Source organism: Heterodontus francisci, chromosome 13 (assembly GCF_036365525.1).
Source record: "Heterodontus francisci isolate sHetFra1 chromosome 13, sHetFra1.hap1, whole genome shotgun sequence".
In the NCBI taxonomy this organism is placed as follows: domain Eukaryota; kingdom Metazoa; phylum Chordata; class Chondrichthyes; order Heterodontiformes; family Heterodontidae; genus Heterodontus; species Heterodontus francisci.
Genome location: NC_090383.1, coordinates 20,140,629 through 20,162,134, shown reverse-complemented (window position 1 = coordinate 20,162,134; position 21,506 = coordinate 20,140,629). Strand labels below are relative to the sequence as shown.

At 45.3% G+C, this 21,506-nt stretch overlaps 1 protein-coding gene across 8 annotated transcripts in view; it reads left to right on the top strand.

Annotated features, from left to right (window-relative positions):
- The first annotated feature begins 213 nt into the window (after positions 1–213).
- Positions 214–21,506, top strand: part of LOC137376267 (pleckstrin homology domain-containing family G member 1-like) — a 189,535-nt gene continuing 168,242 nt past the window's right edge. For all 8 annotated transcript variants that reach the window (XM_068044481.1, XM_068044480.1, XM_068044478.1 and 5 more), the window contains exon 1: positions 214–322. The gene's annotated coding sequence lies outside the window, so the exon portion shown is untranslated. The remainder of the gene's footprint in view (positions 323–21,506) is intronic.

The following is a 21,506-nucleotide window of genomic DNA, read 5'->3' as shown; positions in this document are numbered from 1 at the left end:
GGGATCCGAGCAGATAAATGAGAAAAGTCACGAAACTAAAAAAGATCTAATTAGCACCCAATGACATTCTTCTTGTTGCTTTCTTATTAGTGCAGTGATGTTCCTGTAGCTCAGCTGTACAGTTGGCTAACAGCCAGGGAGGTCGATGCAATCCCTTTCAGTAAGTGTGGAGTTCTAGCCAGAGGCTGTGCTGTAGTTAGGGAGTGGCGTCAGCAGACTGGAGGATATGCAATTAGAGCTCAGCTCTCACCATTCAGAAGTAGCTCGTTGTTAAACAGCTCTGGGAGCGCTGCAAAAATCTGTGGATATACCTTAGAGTTGGGTAAGTTGCAGTAACTTTTCCAACTGGACGTTTAACAACCATTATAAAGGGAGAAAGAAAAACTTGGCACACGAAGTGCTTGTAGGAGAGCAGGGAAGTGCAGTTTCAGCAGTAATGGAGAAGCTGTTGCAGACGATTCTTTACTATCTAGGGAGTTGGTGCAGAGGCAGTGGGAGAGCTTTGCTTGATGTCTGTGCTTACAAGCAGTGATTATCCTGAGAGAGACATGTTCCACAGCAGCGGATGTTTTGAATGAATGTCTTTTATGTTTGGAGATACTGTATGTTGACAACTTTGACATGAATCACTTTTCTGTCCTTGCAAAACTGTAGTCTGACTTCTCTCGTAGCTGTCTGTTTATTCACGAGCAGTTAGAATCAGCTTGTAAAGCTTTTAAGTACAGCACTTGACGCCAGGGAGAGGTTGGGCCACAGACCAAATTGCCCAAAACCAGTAGCAGGTTTCACGTTGTATGGAGATAGTCACCTAGAAACTGTCGGACAGGCAACTGCCGAGCATTTTAAAGGGATGTTTGGAGATAAAAGTGGCTCATGTAAGATCGGAATCACTTTCCAGATGTCCAGAATCTCTGCTCAATTATTTCTGGTTCAGAAACTTTATTTGAGTGCCTGCTGGGACTAATTGCCAGCCGTGGATCTGTAGTCACACACTCACATCTGTAGGTTGCGGGTCCAATCCCTGCTCCAGAGACTTGAGCACAAAATTTAGGCTGACACTTCAGTGCAGTACTGAGGGGGTTCTGCACTGTCAGAGTAGCTCCATTTGCCTTCTCAGCTGGGCATAAAAAAGCCCATGATATTATTTGAAAAAAGGAGCGAGTTCACCTGGTGCCCTGGCTAATATTTATCCTCCAATAGCCACAATCAAAAACAGATTGTCTAGTCATTATCACATTGTTATTTGTGGGATCTTGTGTGCAAATTGGCTGCCACGTTTGCCTACAAACCTACAGTGCCTACACTTTAAAAGTGCTTCAATGGCTATAAAGGACTTTGAAATATCCTGTGGAGACAAAAGGTGCTATATAAATGAAAGCTCACTATTTATTAATTAGTGACTTCCACTTTTTAATGTGCCTTGGTCAACTCTACCAAAACATACTTATTTATTCATTGCCGCTCAAGCCTTCCAAATTTCAAACTGTGGGCCAGTCAGAGACTTCATAGAGTACAGCAACAACTTGCATTTACAGAGCACCTTTAACATAGTAAAACATACCAAGGTGCTTCACAGGATAGTTAAAAAGCAAAATCTGAGCTATAAAGAGATATTAGGACAAAAGCTTGGTTAAAGAGGTAGGTTTTTAGAAGTGCCTTAAACGAGAACAGAAAGCTATAGAGAGGCTGAGAGTTTTAGGGATGAATTTAGGCAGTTGAAGGCATAGCCGCCAATGGTGGAGCAATGAAAATTGGGGATGCGCCAGAATTGGAGCAGTGCAGAGATCGCGGAGGGTTGCAGGGCTGGAGGAGGTTACAGAGATAGGGAGGGGTGAAGCCATGGAGGAATTTGAAAACCAGGATGAGAATTTTTAAATCGAGGCATTGCTGAACCAGGAGCCAATGTAGGTTAACGAGCACAGTTAATTCACTTCGCCAAATAATCTATTTCTGTGATGTTGGTTGAACGTTAAATACTAGCCAGAACACTGGGAGAACCCCTCTGCTCTTCTTCGAATTACTACCTTCAGATTTTTACTGTCTACATGAGAAGGCAGTCAGGGCCTTGATTTAACATCTCATCCAAAAGACAGCACCTCTGAAAGAGCGGCACTCCCTTAATATGACACTGAAGTGTCAAGGTAGATTATACACTCAAGTGGGGTTTGTATCCATGGGCTTCTGACTCATTGGTGAGTGTGCTACCAATGAGTCAAGGTGGACAATTAGTCCTGAAAGATCTCAAAGAATGTTTTAGAACCAAGCATAGGAACAGGAGTAAGCCATTCAATCTTATCACCTATACCTCAACTCCATTTACCTGCCTTAGCTCCATATTGCTTGCTAACCTTACCTAACAAAAATCTATCTCTGTCTTCAAAGCTCCAATTGTCCAACTGGGGGAGAGAATTGCAGATTTCCACCAGGCTCTACCTAAATATCCTGGCTTTAATTTTAAGATGCCCCCTCATTTGTGACTTCCATACCAGAGGAATTTGTTTCTCCATATCTACCTTTATTGAATCCTTTTAACATTTTAAGCACCTCGAACAGATCACACCTCAATCTTCCAAACTCAAGAAAATACAAGCCAAGTTAATGACGGCCTGTTCTCATAATTTAACCCTTTAAGTTCCAGTATTCAGAAGTAATTGAGCAGAGATTCTGTACATCAGCGAGAATGCTACCACATAGCAAAGGCTGACAATGTAACATGATTGTGCAAATCATACTCAACAGCAATGAAGGAATCGTACTGCAGATGCTACAAATTTTACAGTAATTATTTGTCAGTGTTTTTGACCCTGACCTTTCTTTGAACTTGAATTATAACATTTGACATCAGGGATAATTCTAAGGTTGTTTGGAAACAATGGATCTTGTCTGCTGAAGCTGGTATAATTGGGAAGCTTTGTGTTGTATGTTTCTGGTAGTGCAAAAATGAATTTGATGAAATAATACATACATTATGTGGATAGTAAATTACAGAGCAGAGTACTGAAACACTGCTGCACTTAAGCAATAAGTCCTTATGGATGCTCTCTTTGTATTTACTCTATTACTAGCAGATGCCCGGCAACATTGCACCAAGGATACCCTCTTGCATAGCAGTAGGGCTATTAACAACAAAGTGTGACAAGGAAAGCAAGACAGGAAATAACTGTGACACTAAAGAAAGTGTGTGTTATACACATGCCTTTCAATATTTTACTAGCAGATCCCTCACATTATTGTGTCCAGTGATTCAGAGGATACACTGGTTTGTAAAGTGTGACAGGAAGTAAGTGGGACGCTTATAGGAAGTGGTCACTAAGCGCAAGACTTTTAATATATTATAGATATTATAATTAGCCTACTCCCCTTCCCATAGTCCCCTCCCTCCCCAAGCCATAAAGCATTTGCTGGGAAATTACTTGGTTCCAGGACTTTGCCACTATCCCTAGTGCAAGCGGCGCTAGGATGTGTAGGAGCTACCCTCTTTGCAGAGAATGGTTCATGCTGTTGTTTGGGTCATGACAATAGTTCTTCAGTCATACTGCTGCATGACTTAAAGAGGAGAGCAGTTCGCTTGTGGAATTCTCTGCTATGCACTTTTTAAAAAGTTGTTTGAGTAAGAGTGATCTTAAAGGATACTGTCAGCAAGGAGAGTGGGATTAAATTAGGTGGACCATCCATTTACCTGCCATTGTTGCTTCTCCCTTTCTCGTTGCCTGTCAAACCAAGCACCCTTCACCCCTTCCTGCCAAGTCTCCAGTCTTGAACCCATGTCTTTAGTTTCTGCCCTATCTCCCCTCTTGCCCTCCTCCAAGCTCATCTTTTCCATAAGACTCACCTCTACTTCCTTGACTGTATTTCCATGAAATTGCTGATGACAAAATTTACCTCCTGGCGAAGCAGTTCTGTCCCTTCAGCTACTGACGCCCTCCCTTTCAAAACTGCCAACATCACTCCCCCTCCAGAAAAAAAACATCCTTGACCTCTTTCCTTTGCAAACTAATGCCCATCTCCAACCTCCCTTTCCTCACCAAAGCTCCTGAACCTCTCAAATCCGTGCCATCTTTCCTGCAATTCCACATTTGAAGCTCTTCAATTGGGTTTCCCTGCAAACAAAAACAGTGCTAATCAAAGTCACAAATGGCATCCTCTGTGATTGTGATCATGGTATAGTTTCCTTCCTCGTCCACTTCAACCTCTTTGTAGCCTTTAACACAGTGACTGCACCATCCTATTCCAACACCAGTCTTCAGTTGTCCAACTCATTGTTATCACCCTAACCTGGTCCCACTCTTACCTATCCCATTGTATATCTCCAGGAATAGCTTCTCTGCGCACTCCCTTGTCCTTGTCCACCTCCGCTTCCTCGTCTACGCACTGATCCTGAGCAACATCATCCGCAGACATGATGTCACGTTCCACGTGTACACTGAAAAGTCCCAGCTCCACCTCTACACATCTCTTGTGACACTTCCACTGCCACTATGTTATCAGACTGCTTGTCCAATATCTAGGCTTGGATGGGCTGCAATTTCCTCCAATTAAACATTGGGAAAACTGAAGCCATCGCCTTTAGTTGCTATCTCCAACTCCATAGCCTTGTCATTGATTTTGTCCCTCTCCCTGGCCATTGTCTCAGATTGAACCAGATGTTTCCCTACCTTGGTGTTATATTTCTGCCTTGGTTGAGCTTCTGACCTCATATCCTCATAGTCACAAAGACTGCCCACTTCCACCTCCGTGACATCGCCCATCTCCTGCTCAAATGCTCGTCCATGACTTTGTTACATCCAGACTTGACTATTCCACTGCTCTCTGGCCCACCTCACATCTTCCACCCTGCATAAACTTCACCTTGTACAAAACCCTGCCATGTCCTGTGCTGCACAAGTCCCATCACCCATCTGACACATCCTTGCTGACCTACATTGACTCCTGTTTTCCCCAGTGCCTCAAATCTAAAGTGTTTAAATCCCTCATGGTAACGTCCTCCAGCCCTACAAGCCACAACAGAACTCTCCTATTATGTGTATTCTGGTCTCCTGTGCATTCCCTCTCCATTTGACTCCCACATTAGCAGCTGTGCCTCCTGTGAGACGATACTGAAAAACCTACCTCTTTGACCAAGTTGTCGGTCACGCCTCCTAAAATCTCCTCCTTTGGCTGGGTGTCCCTTTTTTGTCTGATAATGCTCTGCAAAGCACCTTGGCCCATTTTCCTGCAGTAAAGTATATAAATGGAGGTGGTGGCGTCGTTTATGTGGGGAGAAATAGGACGTGTTAATGGGCTTGTTTCTGGGATGGAACATTCTGTGATTCTATATGTTTCAGTTTGTATTAACCAACGAAAGACATCTTTACACATTGGATTGCACACTGTAGCTTTTCTACTGAGTAACCATTTTTACATAACTTATTTTAGGATAGAGCAAATAGGTTTCTTTGTGATGCATTCTAACCTGGAGATTGGATTGTCTTCTACGACACAATCTTCAATGGTTTTGTCCTGATTAGGGTTGCCAACTCTGGTAGGACATATTCCTGGAGATGTCAGCATATGACCTCTTGTCACCAAGCCCCTTGCCTCTACCCTCCTGTCGGTGGTCACCACACGTGTCCATATTGACAGTGTCCCGCCTTCTCATGCCAGTTGGAAAGTGAAAAGACTTTTCATTACCTGATTGGATGCATCTTGGTGTCAGTCAAACAGCAGTTTTTCCCGTGTTCAATATTTTTACAATTAATAAACATGTGTTCTGAGATTTTTCCTTAAAAAGCACAATTATTTTAATGCCTGTATGATTTTTCTCCTGGGGGTTGCTCGCAGCAGTATGCTGGAGATTAATCTTTAATTCCTGGAAACTCCAGGGCCATCCCAGAGAGTTGGCAACCCCGGTCCTAGTAGATCAAGAGCACAAGACTCTCCCACAAAAAAAGTCACAAGGCCGTAGCATTCCAGATGCACTTGTCTCTGTTGGGATGATTCTTGTCAGCCTGCCAGACAGTGATCGATGACGTATTAAAGCTTTGGGTCTTGAAAAAGATACCTGCTCAACCCTGCCCAGACTCCCATTTGGAGGACAACTCCCATCGGAGGGAAATGAGAGAACCATCCTAATTTCAGCTCAAAAAGAAGTCTTAGTCCACCTTGCAATCCGCTCACATTTCATAGTTAGTTGGCAGATAGCTACAGCGTCACTATCAGCATCAAAGTTGCAACACTGCATCCATTCTAATGAAAGAAAGAACTTGCATTTAGATGTAGCCTTATCATGTCCTCAGGATGTCCTGATGGGCTTCACATCCAGTGAAGTACTTTTGAGTTGAAGTCACTGTTGTAACATAGTAAGTGTAGCAGCCAAGGTCCCACAAACAGTCAATGAGATAAGTGATCAGTTAATCTGCTTTAGTGATATTGGTTGTGAGATAAATATTGGCCAGGCCGAGGAGAACTCCCCTGCACCTCTTCAAATGAAGCCATCGGATCTTTCACATCCACCTGAGGGGGCAGACGGGGCCTCAGTTTACCATCTCGTTTGGAAAAATAGCATCTCTGACAGTGCAGCACTTGCTCAGTACTGCACTGGAGTTTCAGTCTAGATTATGTGCTCAAGTCTCTGGAGTGTTATTTGAACCCACGTCCCTCTGACTCAGAGTATCTGAATCACTGTATCAGTTCAGTTTCAAAATCTATGGGTGCAGAACCTTAAAAGTGATTCAATAACCTGATTGTGAAACCCAAAATCTGACTCAGAGATGAGCGTGGACCCAACTGTGCCAAGATGACACTTGGCATTAAATGGTAACATTAAGTCCAATGTAACTGAAATTCCAGTGGAGGGAGGGAGGATGGAAAATGGGAAAATTGCTTTATATAGTTGCCAGTTTGGGAGGGTGGGGATGGGGGGGGGGGGAAATTGGAATTTGGAGTGGAGCCTAGAGACACTGGTTTTCCACCCCATTTAACATGTTCCTGCCAAATTCCAGTCTTGAAGGGATTAAGTGAGTCTCCTTGGCCCTCTTCTATCATTGGGGCGGCGCAGTGGTTAGCACCGCAGCCTCACAGCTCCAGCGACCCGGGTTCAGTTCTGGGTACTGCCTGTGCGGAGTTTGCAAGTTCTCCCTGTGTCTGCATGGGTTTCCTCCGGGTGCTCCGGTTTCCTCCCACAGCCAAAAGACTTGCAGGTTGGGAGGTAAATTGGCCATTGTAAATTGCCCCTAGTGTAGGTAGGTGACAGGGGAATGGTGGGGATGTGGTAGAGAATATGGGGTTAATGTAGGATTAGTATAAATGGGTTGTTGTTGGTCGGCACAGACTAGGTGGGCCGAAGGGCCTGTTTTAGTGCTGTATCTCTAAATAAAATAAGTAAATTGAGAAGGTGGGTGGAAAGGAGGAAACGTCTGGGAGAGGTCCCGGCCTACCCAGGAATTCCTCTACTTGTCCCCTTGTTAGGCCCAGCAGAACTCTCACCAGCTGAGAGATGGCATGGGTTCCCAGTAAAGGTCCTGGAAATAAGCAGGTCAAAGGTCATCCCTGATTGCCTTTGTTAATAGAGATATTGGCTCCCTTGAGAACAGATTTTTTTTTTTTTTAAAAAGCCAATTTAATCCTCATCCCTTCCCAGGCCGTAGTGTCTCCCTAAAGGAGCAGCTGTGTGCTGCTCTGACAGATGCCAGTGGAATGGGGCCGGCGTCTCTGAAGTTTTCTAACGGGAATGGAGACTGATTACGCCAATGACCCCACCCCCACTCCCCCACCCCCCACCCATTGAGATTTGAGATGGGGTCTGCAATGATTGCTGTCAGCATCTGAGAATCTCGCTCCACCACATGTCTGCTGTCAGACGTGGGACTGTGGAGGATAAGGACTGGTCAATTTCTGTGATCTACATTATTTAATTTTCTAACTTGCACCAAGTCCCATTCACCCATCACCTCTGAGCTCACTGACCTACATTGGCTCCCGGTCCACCAAGGCCTTCGTTTTAAAATTCTCGCCCTTGTGTTCAAATCCCTCCACAGTCTCACCCCACCCTATCGCTGTAAGTTCCTTTAGCCCTACAACCCTCCGAGAACTCTGCACTCCTCCGATTTCTGGTCTCGTGCATTGGCGGCCGTGCCTTCAGCTATCAAGTGCCTAGGCTCTGGAATTCCCTCTCTACCTCTCTTTCCTTGTTTAAGATTCTCCTTAAACCTTACCTCTTTGGCAAAACATTTGGCAACAAGGAACTTTGGAGCAGGTGTAGGCCATTCAGCCTTTCGAGCCTGTTCTGCCATTCTAGATCATGGCTGATCGTCTACCTCAACGCCATATTCCTGCACTATCCCCATATCCCTTGATGTCATTAGCAACTAGAAATCTATTGATCTCTGTCCTGAACTTACTCAGTGACTGAGCTTCCACCACCCTCTGGGCCAGAGAATTCCAAAGATTCACCACCCTCTGATTGAAGAAGTTCCTCCTCATCTCAGTCCTAAATGGTTTGCCCTTTATTCTGAGATTGTGTCTCCTGTTTCTAGACCCCGCAGCCAGGGGAAATATCTTTTCTGCAGCTACCCTGTCTACCCCTTTAAGAATTTTGTAAGTTTCTATGAGATCGTCTCTCACTTCTGAACTCCAGAGAATACAGGCCCAGTTTCCTCAATCTCTCCTTATAGGACAATCCCGTTGTCCCAGGAATCAGTCTGGTGAACCTCTGCCACACTCCATCTATGGCAAGTATATCCTTCCTCAAGCAAGGGGAGCAGCACTGCACATAATATTCCAGGTGTGGCTTCACCAATGCTCTATACAATTGAAGCAAGATGTCTTTGCTCCTGTACTCAAATCCTCTTGCGGTAAAGGCTAACATATCATTTAACTTCCTAATTGCTTGCTGCACCTGCAATCTAGCTTTCAATGACTTATGGACAAGGATAACTGGGTCCCTTTGGACGTCAACACTTTCCAATCTCTCACCATTTAAGAAATACTCTGCACCTCTGTTCCTCCTACCGAAGTGGATAACCTCACACTTATCCACATTATATTTCATCTGCCATGTTCTTGCCCACTCACTCAGCCTGTCCAAATCCCCTTGACAACTCACATTCCCACCAAGTTTTGTGTCATTTGCAAACTTGGAAATATTACAATTAGTCCCCACATCCAAATCATTGATATAGATTGTGAACAGCTAGGGCCCAAGCACTGATCCTTGCGGTACCCCACTAGTCACAGCCTGCCAACCTGAGAGTGAGTCATCTGTCCTAATATCTCTTTATGTGGCGCGGGATTAAATTTTGCCTGATAACGCTCCGGTGAAGCACCTTGGGGCATTTTACTACATTAAAGGTGCTGTATAAATGCAAGTTATTGTTATTTCAAATATTGATGTTTCATCTTGTCTACAAAGCGTTAAAAAATAGCATTAAAGTAAATTCAGCAGCTCCACGCACTACTTTCAAAACAATACCAGCAGAAACCCGATGACATTGTTTCGTAATTCTATTGTTATAAAACACAAAGTGTTAGAGGGAAATCGTGACAGGAAGTAAGTGTGACCACATGCATTATGTAATTAGATTGTAGAACAATAGCTTTTCTTCAACTTTTTGTTTCTGTCAGCCTTTGCTCAGTGAGTAGCACACTTGCCTCTGAAACAGAAGGTTATGGGTTTAAATCCTACTCTAGAGACTTGAGTATATATAATCTAGGCTGACGCTTCAGTACCGAGGGAGTACTGCACTGTCAGCGGTACCGTCTTTAAGATGAGACATCAAACATCTCAGATGGATGTGAAACATCAGCTGGCACTATTTTGAAAAAGAGCCGGGGTTCCCCTGGTTTCATGGCCAACATTTATCCCTCAACCAACATCATTAAAACACCTGATCTAGTCATTTATCTCATTGCTGTTTGTCAGAGATTGCTGTGCACGGATTGGCTGCTGCATTACCCTACCTTGCAACAGTGGCTACACTTCAAAAGTATTTAATTGGCTGTAAAGCACTTTGGGAACTCCTGAGATAATGAAAGGTGCTTATGAAATGCAAGCCTTTCTTTCTCTCTCCCTTCCTCCCTCTCTTTTCTTCCTTTCCTATTTTTATTTAGTTCCCAGTACTGTTGGTGAGGAGGATAATTACAATTAAGTACGATGGAATGATGCTGTTGCAGTGTTAAGCTTCAGTGTCTGCTGGCAGACAGAGCAGGACTGCCTTCCTGCTGTAAGGACCCATGGCTGACATTTAAGAATAGAAACTCAACTTGTGCAACGCGTCTAGAAACACCGACATTTGTTTAGATGTTTGGCATCTGTTTTCAGAATGGGAAACCAGTCCAGCCGACACAGACACACAGGGGAGCCCGTTTCAGAACTGGCTTCTTTCTTAGTGCATTTTTGACAACCATCCAGAAGCAGTTTCTCTCTCCCTTCAGCTAATGAAAGTCATTGGGTATAGGGCTGAATGGGTTAAAAGTAGATCATTTGTTCCAAGTATTACCAAATTCCAAATTTAAAAAAAACCACTCAGATTATATCCTATTGTGAAGTAAAAGAATTGACAGGACATCACATAACCCACAGCCGTACAAGTCAAGTTTGTCGTAACTAATCACCAGAATCCCCTGTAGGGATCAGAAGCCAGGATCCTTAGCGAGTTCTTACATAGCTGTTCAGGAATTTACAGTTTGAGGCCGCAGACACAAAACAAAATGCTCCTGACCTGGGAAACTCTTCGATGCTGGTCAGACAGATTACATTCAGAGTTCGCCTATCATTTGTGGTAATTCAATACTGAAAGAAAAAATAAATCTTGAAATGTGCTTTCTTACTGGAGTCATATAAGAAAGGCTTACAATTATGTAAAGTATATTTTCGAAGTGTAGTCAATATTGTAACGAAGGAAATGTAGCAGCCAACCTACGCATAACAAGCTCCCATAGACAGCGAAGTGATAATGACTAGACAACCTGTTTTAACAATTTCGATCGAGGGAGAAATGTTGGCCAGGAATAAAAACAGAAAGTGCTGGAAATACTCTGCAGGTCAGGCAGCATCTGTGGAGAGAGAAGCAGAGTTAACGTTTCAGGTCTGTGACCTTTCATCAGATCTGGCAAAGGTTAGAAAAGAATTAAGGTTTAAGCAAGTGAAGGGGGTTGGGGGGGATGGTGGGGAAGAGAGCAAAAGGGAAGGTGTGTGATCGGGCAAGACGGCAGGAGAGATGAAATAATAAAGCTGTCCTGAGACAAAGGCAAAGAGCGTGTTAATGCTTGTGGTGAAAGACAAAGCATTGGTCCAAAGAGGTGTGAATAGCGGAATAAAGAGCAGCTCTGTCTAGATGAAAAACAGGCACATGGTTAAAAAATATATTTTAAAGAGAGGCCAGTCCTGCTCTGAAGTTATTGAACTCAATGTTCAGCCCGTAAGGCTGTAGAGTGCCTAATCGAAAGATCAGGTGCTACTCCTCGAGCTTGCGTTGATGTTCACTGGAACACTGGAGCAGGCTAAGGACAGAAATGTTGACATGAGAGCAGGGGGGAGTGTTGAAATGGCAAGCGACCGGAAGCTCGGGGTCATGCTTTCGGACTGAGTGGAGGTGTTCCGCAAAGCGGTCACCCAAACTGCATTTGTTCTCCCAATATGGAGGCGACCACATTGTGAGCAGCGAATACAGTATAATAAATTGAAGGAAGTACAAGTAAATCACTGTTTCACCTGGAAGGAGTGTTTGGGGCCTTGGATAGTGAAGAGAGAGGAGGTAAAAGGGCAGGTATTACACCTCCTGTGATCGCATGGGAAGGTGCCATGGGAAGGGGACGAGGTGAAGCAGGTGATGGAGGGGTGGAGCAGGGTGTCGTGGAAGGAACGATCCCTTTGGAACGCTAACAGGGGAAGGGAACGGAAGATGTGTTTTTATATTTATTTTATGCTTTAACCATCTGCCTCTGCCCTATCACACACCTCTCCTTTTGTTCGCTTCCCCACCGACCCACCCCACCCCCTTCACCTGCTTAAAACCTAATTCTTTTCTTGCCTTTGCCAATTCTGACAAATGGTCACTAACCTGAAACGTCAACTCTGCTTCTCTCTCCACTGCTGAGTATTTCCAGCACTTCATTTTTATTTCAGATTTCCAGCATCTGCAGTATTTTGCTTTTATTTTAAATGTTGGCCAGGACGTCGGGGAGACATCCACTGCTCCTCTTCGAAATAGTGCCATGGGATCTTTGTGGGCAGACAGACCCTCTGTTTAACATCTCATCCAAAAGACAGCACCTCTGAGAGTGCAGCACTTCCTTGGTACTGCACTGAGAGGGTCAGCCTGGATTTTGTGAACCCACAACCATCTGACTCAGAGGCAGGAGGTGGACCACTGAGCCACGGCTGCAATAACATACAATTGATTGTGTCCTAATTTTGGGGGCTGATGCAAAGGTTTTACTTGGACCAGCATGGAGATGCCTTAAGTAGGTGAACTATAAATATCATATCTGTCATGTCTGCCACTTCAGCTGAATTGGCAGGTGGAGATGAATATTAAAAAGTTTCAAAAATGTGAGTAAGGGTAAGCAGCCATTTGATTTACTGCGCTGATTGGGAGCTTCGAGATGCCTCTATTTATTCTGGCACAGGAACAAGCATCAGGCACTGCTTCCTGGTCTCACAGATGCTATAAGCCTTCCTGGCCTGTTGAAATGGCCACGCAGGAAATCAATTGCAGCTGAATGGGCACGGTTTCCAGTTGGAGCATAAACAGATCCCCCTGCTTCGCAGCACAGCTTGCTCTTCAAATTGTTACCTTGCAAGCGCACAGTCTTCAGAAAGCACTGCTCTTCACTGGGCGTCGACTCCCATCTTTACAAGCAAAGGGAAATTTTACTCCGCTTTGCAACGTTACTAATATATCTGCTGCTTGTCTCTGGTGAGACAGAGTCACGCTGATCTTCCATAAAAGCAGCACCGCCAGTGGATGCAAATCCGAGAAAATTTACCAATCAGCGGTGCTCATATCCAATTTGGTGAGTAGCTTGGCACATCCTGCAGGAAGTGACATCTCCATAACCTTCTGGTCAACTGACATGTGGCTGACACTACAAGAGTTTGTAACACACATTCCCCCAGTGCCATTTGGAAAGGAGTTTGTGAGGCAGCTATAAGGATCTAGTAAATAAACGACAACTTGTATTTGTCCCGCACCTTTAACCTAGTACAACATCCCAAAGACATTTCTCGGGAACCTAATCAGACAAAATAATTGACGTGAGCCAAGGAAAGGACAGACCTCCAAAAGCTTGTTTTTAAGGAGCGTCTTAACAGGAGAGAGAGGTAGAAAAGTTTAAGAAGGGAATCCAGGAGTTAGGACCTCGACAGCTGCAGGCACGGCCACCAATTGTGGGGATGTACAAGATGCTGGATTTGGAGGAACACAGAGTTCTTGGAGGGTTCTAGGAGGTTACAGAGATAGGGAAGGGTGAGACAATGGAGGGATTAATTCATCAGTGTACTGTGACCTCTTCCATTGATTGTCACATTAGACGCAGATTATATCTGCTAAAATTGAGTTGAATCAGATAATCAATGAGGGATAACTGTTGGCCAGGAGGCCAGGGAAAACTCTGCTGCTCTTCTTTAAAATAGTGCCATGTGATCTTTTACACCCATCTGAGAGGGTGGGCAGGGCCTTGGTTTAATGCTTCAACTGAAAGATAGCACTGAATGGCAGTGCAGCACTCCTTCACTACAATACTGGAGTGTTAGCCTAGACTACGTGTTCAGGTCTCTGGAATGGGGCTTGAACCCATGACCTTCTGATTCAGAGGGGAGAGTGCTACCACTTAGTCAAAGCTGACACTTATATTGTGACGACCAGGGGAATATTGCAAGAAAGTTTTTGTGAGCCAATCTCCATCCTCATTGCTGTGGTGTTTCAAGGTACAGAAAGGAACAAGTAATGATGTTCAGACCATAAACCACTGACTCTGTGGGCAGGATTTTCCCCATGGGCTTAGGGACCCCACTGTCAGGGTCAAATGCAGGTCAGCAGCCCATACTGTGTGGGGGACACAGCTATGATTTTTTTTCTGAATTTGGCCAGAGGGTGGGCTCGCCATGCAGTTAAGGATGGCTGGGAGGGGGTGGGGGGGGCTCAAAGCTGGAGGGCCAATAGAACTGAACTGAAGTGGCAGCATGCTGCCTTGTCAGTTAAGTGGGGGGGGGGGAAGAGAGGGTGCCGCCATTTTGAGGTGCCCTCTCTCCAACTTTTTTAAAGTTAAAATAAAAAAAGGCTTTTGCAGCTGGGCCACCATTGCGGAGGAGAGCCCCTTCACAGGGTGTTCGGTGTCAAAAGCTGAAGCCAGGCAGGTGGGGAGGGCCTCTAAGCCTGTCTTGAGCACTAACTCCACGGTCTGCCGAGGCAGCTAAACTGTTCCCTGACGCCTCCCGGGACCTGGAGGCCAAATGGGAGTTTCCAGTTGGCTTCTGACAATAAGCTTTAATTACTGCCTACCCGTTACTGGGGGTGGGTAGCCCTGCCGCCCCGGGGGTGGGATGGTGCTGTTGGTGCTGTGAAACTGGCGCGCCGGCTAGTGGCACGAATTTACGCACCTGCCCACCTCCGTGCTTGCCTCCATTGGAGCCTAAAAATTCAGCCCTTTGTGAGAAACCTATTGTCCAACTAGTAAGGGAGGAGATCTTGGAAAGCCTAGGGTTCATAGAGTGTGAAGGGTAGCACAGAACCTTCAATATGTACAATCTGGGCACGGTAGTGTAGTAGACTCCAGAGAACTGGACTGATAATCTAGAGAACATGAGGCCCAGGGAGGAGAATCAGCATACTGTGGAATCAGGGCCACTCTCCTATTCCTTCTGATGCCAAAGCAACATTTTAAAAAATTCCCTTTTAAGATATAAACTCACTTGGTGGTGGTAGTTGGTAGAAATTAATAACAACAAGGTAGGCATTGAGTCCTGGATAGAATTGAATAACTTACATTTATATAGTGCCTTTAGAAAAATGTCTCTGCTTCACAGGAGTGATATCAGACAAAAATGGACACAGAGACAAAGAAGGAATGACTTAAAGCTTGGTTAAAGAGTAGGGTTTTGAGGAACGTCTTAAAGGAGGAAAGGTGTACGGAGGAAATTCCAGAACTTGGGACCCAGGCGGCTAAAGGCAGTTTGCTAACTGGCGTAGCCAAGGCAAAGGGAGTGGAGGATATGCAAGAGTTGGAGGAATGCAGAGATCTCAGAGGGTTGTAGGGCTGGAGGAGGTTATAGAGGTAGAGGCCGTGGAGGGATTTAATTGCGAGGATGAGAATTTTAAATCTTAACAGCAATTCAATTCAAACCCCAGAGTCAGAGCAAACATAGTAAATCTATCACTTTTAGCTCTGTTGCTTATTAAACTGCTCAAACGGCTGTGAAACCTTCAGACCCACTTTAAGAACTTCAGCTAAAAAATGTTCTCTCTGGTTTTCATTTCAAGAGCCTTCTGGTTCGACTTAACTTTCTCCTGAAATTTCACTCCCCACCCTGCTAACAGCGAATCTATTATTCGGTAGCTTGTAGCGGGATTGTTCACTGATTAACTCAAGCACCATTTCCTCAGCTACATTAGTTTGCAAACTGCCTGTAAATTGGACTTTGTTTCAGTCAGGGTGACAAGCATTTACTTGAATGTAATCGTTGCCTTTTATTTTGGCAACTATTGTACTCTCCACTATTAACTTACGAAGAATATTACATCTGTGCGGGTTGTGCATTGCAGACACAGTGCATGTCTAAACAATGATGGTGGAATGTAAGCTAAACACATTGCTATTATCGGAGGCACAGCCAAAGGGGTCCTTCTTGGACGTTATTAAGTGAACCTTGACAGGCTGCTACGAGATGTGGATTTCAGGTCCTTGGCAATCCGTCATCTGAGGTACATTCCCTTGCGGAAGTGACTGCTCCGGATTCTACATTTGGGATGGGAATCCTTTTAAAGCCATTAACTTTCAGTGCAATTGCGTTACGTCTCTGGTGAAGACTGAGCAAAATTCTGTTATGGCACTTCACGGTGATGCATAGTGGGCGTGGACTTCCGTGGATTGTTCTTGTGGTCTCCTGAGTTACGGTAGGAGGCTGGTAGGATCCTGTCGGAGTTCCAGGGCCAGTGTACTGGTGTTTGTGGTATGGAGTTGTCCTATTCCAGGCAATTGAGATGCTGTTAAAATTACTTACTGATCACATCTGTCCACCCCAGCTTCCATTCCGCTCATTTAGTCTATCAGCTTGAGCTAGTCAGAAACAAATTCAACTCAAATTGCACACATGACCTACACTCGCTCAGGATCCAGCAATGCCTCAATTTTAGAATTTTCATCCTTGTTTTCAAGTTCCCCCATGTTCCTCCCTTTCTCTGTAACCTCCCCCAGCTCTACCACTCTCCAAGATCTCTGATTTTCATCACTCTGTCATTGGTGGCCATGCATTCAGTTGCCGAGGCCCTAAGCTCCGGAATTTCCTCCCTGAACTTCTCTGCCTCTCTCACTCCCTATCTTCCTTTAAGACCCTTCCTAAAACCAACCTCTTTGATCAAGCTTTTGGTCCCCTGTATTAATATCTCCTTAAATGGCCTTGTGTCAAATTTTGTTTCATAATGCTCCTGTGAAGCCTCTTGGGTTGTTCTCCTGCAATCAAGGTGCTATGTAAATGCAGGATATTGTTATTGTTGCTGAAGGGAGTGGTGGGATAGCAAAAGGCAAATGAGACTACGTGAAAAGATAAGAACCGGGAAAGACGATGAGCTGGTGCGAGAGAAGGAATTGACAGCACAGCTGCAATTGAAGAACAGGGATCACATCTCATTCCTGTGCAGTGGAGCCCATGTTTGTAAACTGTAGAGCAACTTGGTGCTAAAAAAAGATCAAGATGAAGCACATGGGGAGAAAGGAAAATACTTTACTGCATGTGGAGATTAGGGAACAGTGCCAGTAGCAGCATTCCATCGACTGTTACCTACAGTGACTGTACCCGCAATACCTTCCAGTCTTACTGTACATCAAACATGTTAGTTAATCGAACTGGTCCAGGAAACAAAGTATTGTCTTATTCAGAATGTTATCTATCTCTCTAGGATTAAGTGAGGAGGGGTTGTCAGCTGTGAAGCTCTTCAGCTCAGAGACTTGAATACAAATTCCAGGCTCTAATGTACTGAGGGAGTGCCACACTGTTGGAGTTGCAGTCTTTCAGATGAAACGTCAAACCGAGGCCCCGTCTACCTTCTCAGGTGAAAATAAAAGATTCCATTCCACTATTCTGAAGAAGAACGGGGATGGCTCCCTGCTATGCCTCCCAACATGTATCCCTCAACCAAACAACTAAACTAATAATCTGGTCATTATCTCATTGCTGTTTGTGGGAGCTTGCTGTGCACCAATCGGCTACATTACAACAGTGACTATACTTCAAAAGAACTTCATTGACTGTAAAGTGCTTTGGGATGTCCTGAATTCCTGAAAGGTGCTATATAAATGCAGATCTCTCTTACCCTGATTGCCTGCCCATTATGGAATGATGGGATTTTCATTTCCATCAATCTGGTCCATCAGTTTCACTGCCCAAGAGATCACCGTGAAATTAGCAGCTAGAGACACAGATATGAATCATTTCCCTTCCCCCAGGCAGTGTGTTCTTTCCATACACATGCGCCTCGACCTTGAGGAACGTAGGAACAGGAGGAGGCCTTTTAGCCCCTCAAGTTTGTTCCACCACTCAATTAGATCATGGCTGATCTATATCTTCACTCTATTTACCCATTTTGGTTCCATAACCCTTAACTACCTTGCCTACCAAAAATATATTAATTTCGGTTTTTGAAATTCTCAATTGATACCCAACCTCGACAGCTTTTTGAGGGAGAGAGTTTCAAGATTTCCACTACCCATTTTCTGTGAAGAAGTGCTTCCTGACATCACACCTGAATGGCCTGGCTCTAATTTTAAGGTTATGCCCCCTTGTTCTGGACTCCCAGAGAAAATAGTTTCTCTCCACCTAACTTATTAACTACTTTAAATCATCTTAAACACCCCTTAATCTTCTACACTTAAGATAATACAAGCCTCTGCAAATTGCATGGTGTGACCACATGGTACTTTTCCAGTCAACTCTACTTTTATATAGTACAACCAATCCTGCTTTGATTTTCTTGGCTGATCCATTGACGCACCTACCCCTGTTCTACACTAATGACCCTGTTCCTGTAATATTGTGCAGGGTAGATTTCTATATCTTTTTTCAAGATGTTGGTGATGGCACCAAGGCTGCATTTATTGCCTGTCCCTAATTGCCCTGAGGGCATTATGAGTCCACCATGTAGTGTGAGACTTGAGTCAAATGTAGGCCAGGCCAGGTAAGAGTGGCAGGGCACATCCCCAGTTGGGTTTTTATGACAGAATTTTAAGGGACCATTGGAGGTGAGGTTGGGGTGACATAAAATAGTGATGGAAGATGTCGGACTGAAAGTCTGACATCTTGACTTCCCTTCCTCATTTTACTGTCGGCGACTGACATGGAGGGCGGACTTCACGCATCCACATAGTGGGAAGGCAATTAAGGTATTTAAGAGCCCAATACACAGCAATTTTATTCACTAGGTACGATTTAAATAATGATGCATGGGAACCACAGGACTTCAGAGCTTCACCTGGTCAAAGGAGGTGACGAGGTGGAAGCGCAGTGTTGGCTTCAGTGGGAAGCCATCGGGTGAGGCAGTGTCACTTGGCAGGGCGGGTGGAGGAGGGAGGGCATTGGGAATCACTGTCAGGAGTGGGGGCAAGGGTGCCAGCACTGGGGGGGAGCCATACCAATGTGCCATCAGAGAAGTGCCATCTCATCAGAGGTGACAAGTGAGGGAAGGGGCGGGAAGTTTGGTGTGACGGCCTTGCACTCAGGGAAAGGCAACTTGTCATGGGCCTTGTGACGAAAACCACACCTGCCAAATGGAAATATATTAATTTCGTCATATGGAACATTATTTGAACGCTTACTGAACATTGAACATAACTTGTTTTAAAAAGACCACAGAACAGTAGCTGAAAACATGATGGCACATTTGTATTGTAAAAGACAGTTGCATGGAGAGACAATGGGAATACTCCCTGATTCAATTAGCCAGATGGGTTTTGTCAATAATGACGATCATGAGACATTGAGAGTCATTGAATGTGTAAGAGCCAGCATTCCATCCCCACCCCCCCACCCCCCCCTACTGAGAATGTCTGGTAAGCTTGGAGGAATCCACAAACCTCACAGGCGAGGCTGTTCCAAACAAGGAGCTAGTCAGATGACTAACCTGCTGGTCAACCTGGGAGTTAATTGAATTGTGTTCATAGTACAGATTTTGGAAGAGACTGCAATTGAACTTCAAGAAGAAAGCATTCCCTCTCTCTGTCTCTCTCTATCACACTTAAGCCTCAAGACAGAAGACCAGTGAAACAAGTTTGAAAGTGTGCACTGGGCCCCAACGAGGCCTAACTTCAATCAAGACTTTACATCCAACCCAAAACCAGTAACTGACTTCCATCTATTACTTCAAACCTTTCCCCTTTAATTCTTTTTCCTCCTCTGTCTCGATTTGCTTGTGTGTTTATCACGTATGCATGCTAGCGTCGTTGCGTCGCGTATTTTTAGCAGTTTTAACTGGGTTAGAGTTTTAAGGTTAATAAACTTACACCTTTCTTGTTTAAATCTGAGAAAACCTGTCTGGTTGATTTCTTTGCCGTTACTATTAGAGAGCAGTGAGCAAGGCCTCAGTGAGGAGAAGCTAAAAACGCTGTTTTAAAAGTTAAACCCTGTTACGGCCAAACCAGGAAAAGGTGAAAGGGGAACCCTAGACCCCTTCCTCACCTGGTCGTAACAGCCTCACTCAACCTGGATTCGGGGCCCCCATTGAGAAGGAGCAGCAGCATAGAGGGAGGAAGGTGCAGGCACCAGGAGGTGCATGGCAGCAAATTGGGGGCCCACTGGAGGGTTAGCCTCAGGAATGGCATGCCCGGTGAAGGACACAGAGGGGCATACCAACAGCCTCCTGAGCATAGAAGAAGGTACCCTCCAGAGAGGGTCTACTGGCCTAGGCTCAAAAATCTGTAGCTGTCTGAGTGGCAAAGACTTTGCCTCTCCAGGGAGGCTGTCCCTGATCTGTGTGCCATGGTGCAGGATGAGCATAACTCCATGGAACTTGGCGGACACCTAATGAAAGTGTCACTGAAGGTCACTGTTTCATTGAACTTCTACGCCACCGGATCATTCCAGGGGTTCACTGGAGACGTTTGGAATCTCTCAGTCTGTGGTGCATCGCTGCATCAAGGAGGTCACCAATGCTTTGTTCAGGAGGTCCGGTGACTATGTGCGATACCGCACCAATCCAAACAGTTAAGCTGAGAGGGTTATTGGATTCGGGGCCATCGCTGGATTCCCCCAGGTGTAGGGCATCATCGACTGTACCCATGTGGCCATCAAGGCTCCCACTGACCAGCCTGCAGCCTTAATCAACAGGAAGGGCTTCCACTCCCTCACTGCTCTGTGAACACCACAAACAGATTTTACAGGTGTGTGCACACTTCCTGGGAAGCAGCCATGACGCCTACATACTTCAGCAGTCCCAGGTGCCAGAACTTTTCTGTCCTCCTGCGTGCCTTCAGGGATGGATACTAGGAACCAAGAGCTACCCACTGAGGACATGGCTACTGACACCTGTGAGGAAGCCACGTATGGATGCAGAGGAGAGATACAACACATGCATTGGTCTCCTGAAGATGAGATTCAGGTGCCTAGATTGATCCAGTGGATCCCTTCAGTATGCCCTAACAAGGATCTTGCGTATCATGGCGGTCGCTGTGCACTGCACAACCTGGTGCTACAGAGTGGAAAGGCATTGACCAGTGAGGATATTGTGGAGTGAGATACCTCCTCCGACGATGAGGATGTGGAGGAGGATGCTGCCCGGGCAGTGCCAGATGAAGGCCCCCAGACACAGCAGGAAAGGCGTCATGAGTGATGCGCAAGGGAGGCTCACGACGCATTTATACATTCATGTTTCCTTTGAGCCTTACCACCTTGTGGAACTGCAGCAGTAAAGCCTTACCTTTAAGCAGCCCTGTTGCCTTACCACCTTCTGCATTCCAGCGTCGATGTGCACATTACACAGTGGCAAGGCCGAAGCGTTGAGTGCTCGCAGCTTGGTCCCATGTTTCCAAATCCTTGAGAGATGGGGTTTAAGTGAATTCCCAAAGGGAATGAACAATAGGAAGGAGATGTAGTGAGATAACATCATTTCTTTATTCTGTGTGACACCAAACACAACCCTATCCATTTGGAATTTACATTCACCCGTGAATGCATCTAGGTGCTCTTCTTAAATCTTTTCCGGGTGCTCCTACGTGGTGCTTCCCGAGCGCTGTCAGCTGAGGTGGAGGCAGGCTGCTGACCTTGCTGTCCCATTGCTTGGGATGACCTTGGCAGCTGTCTTCTGGCTGCCTGAGTCCTGGAG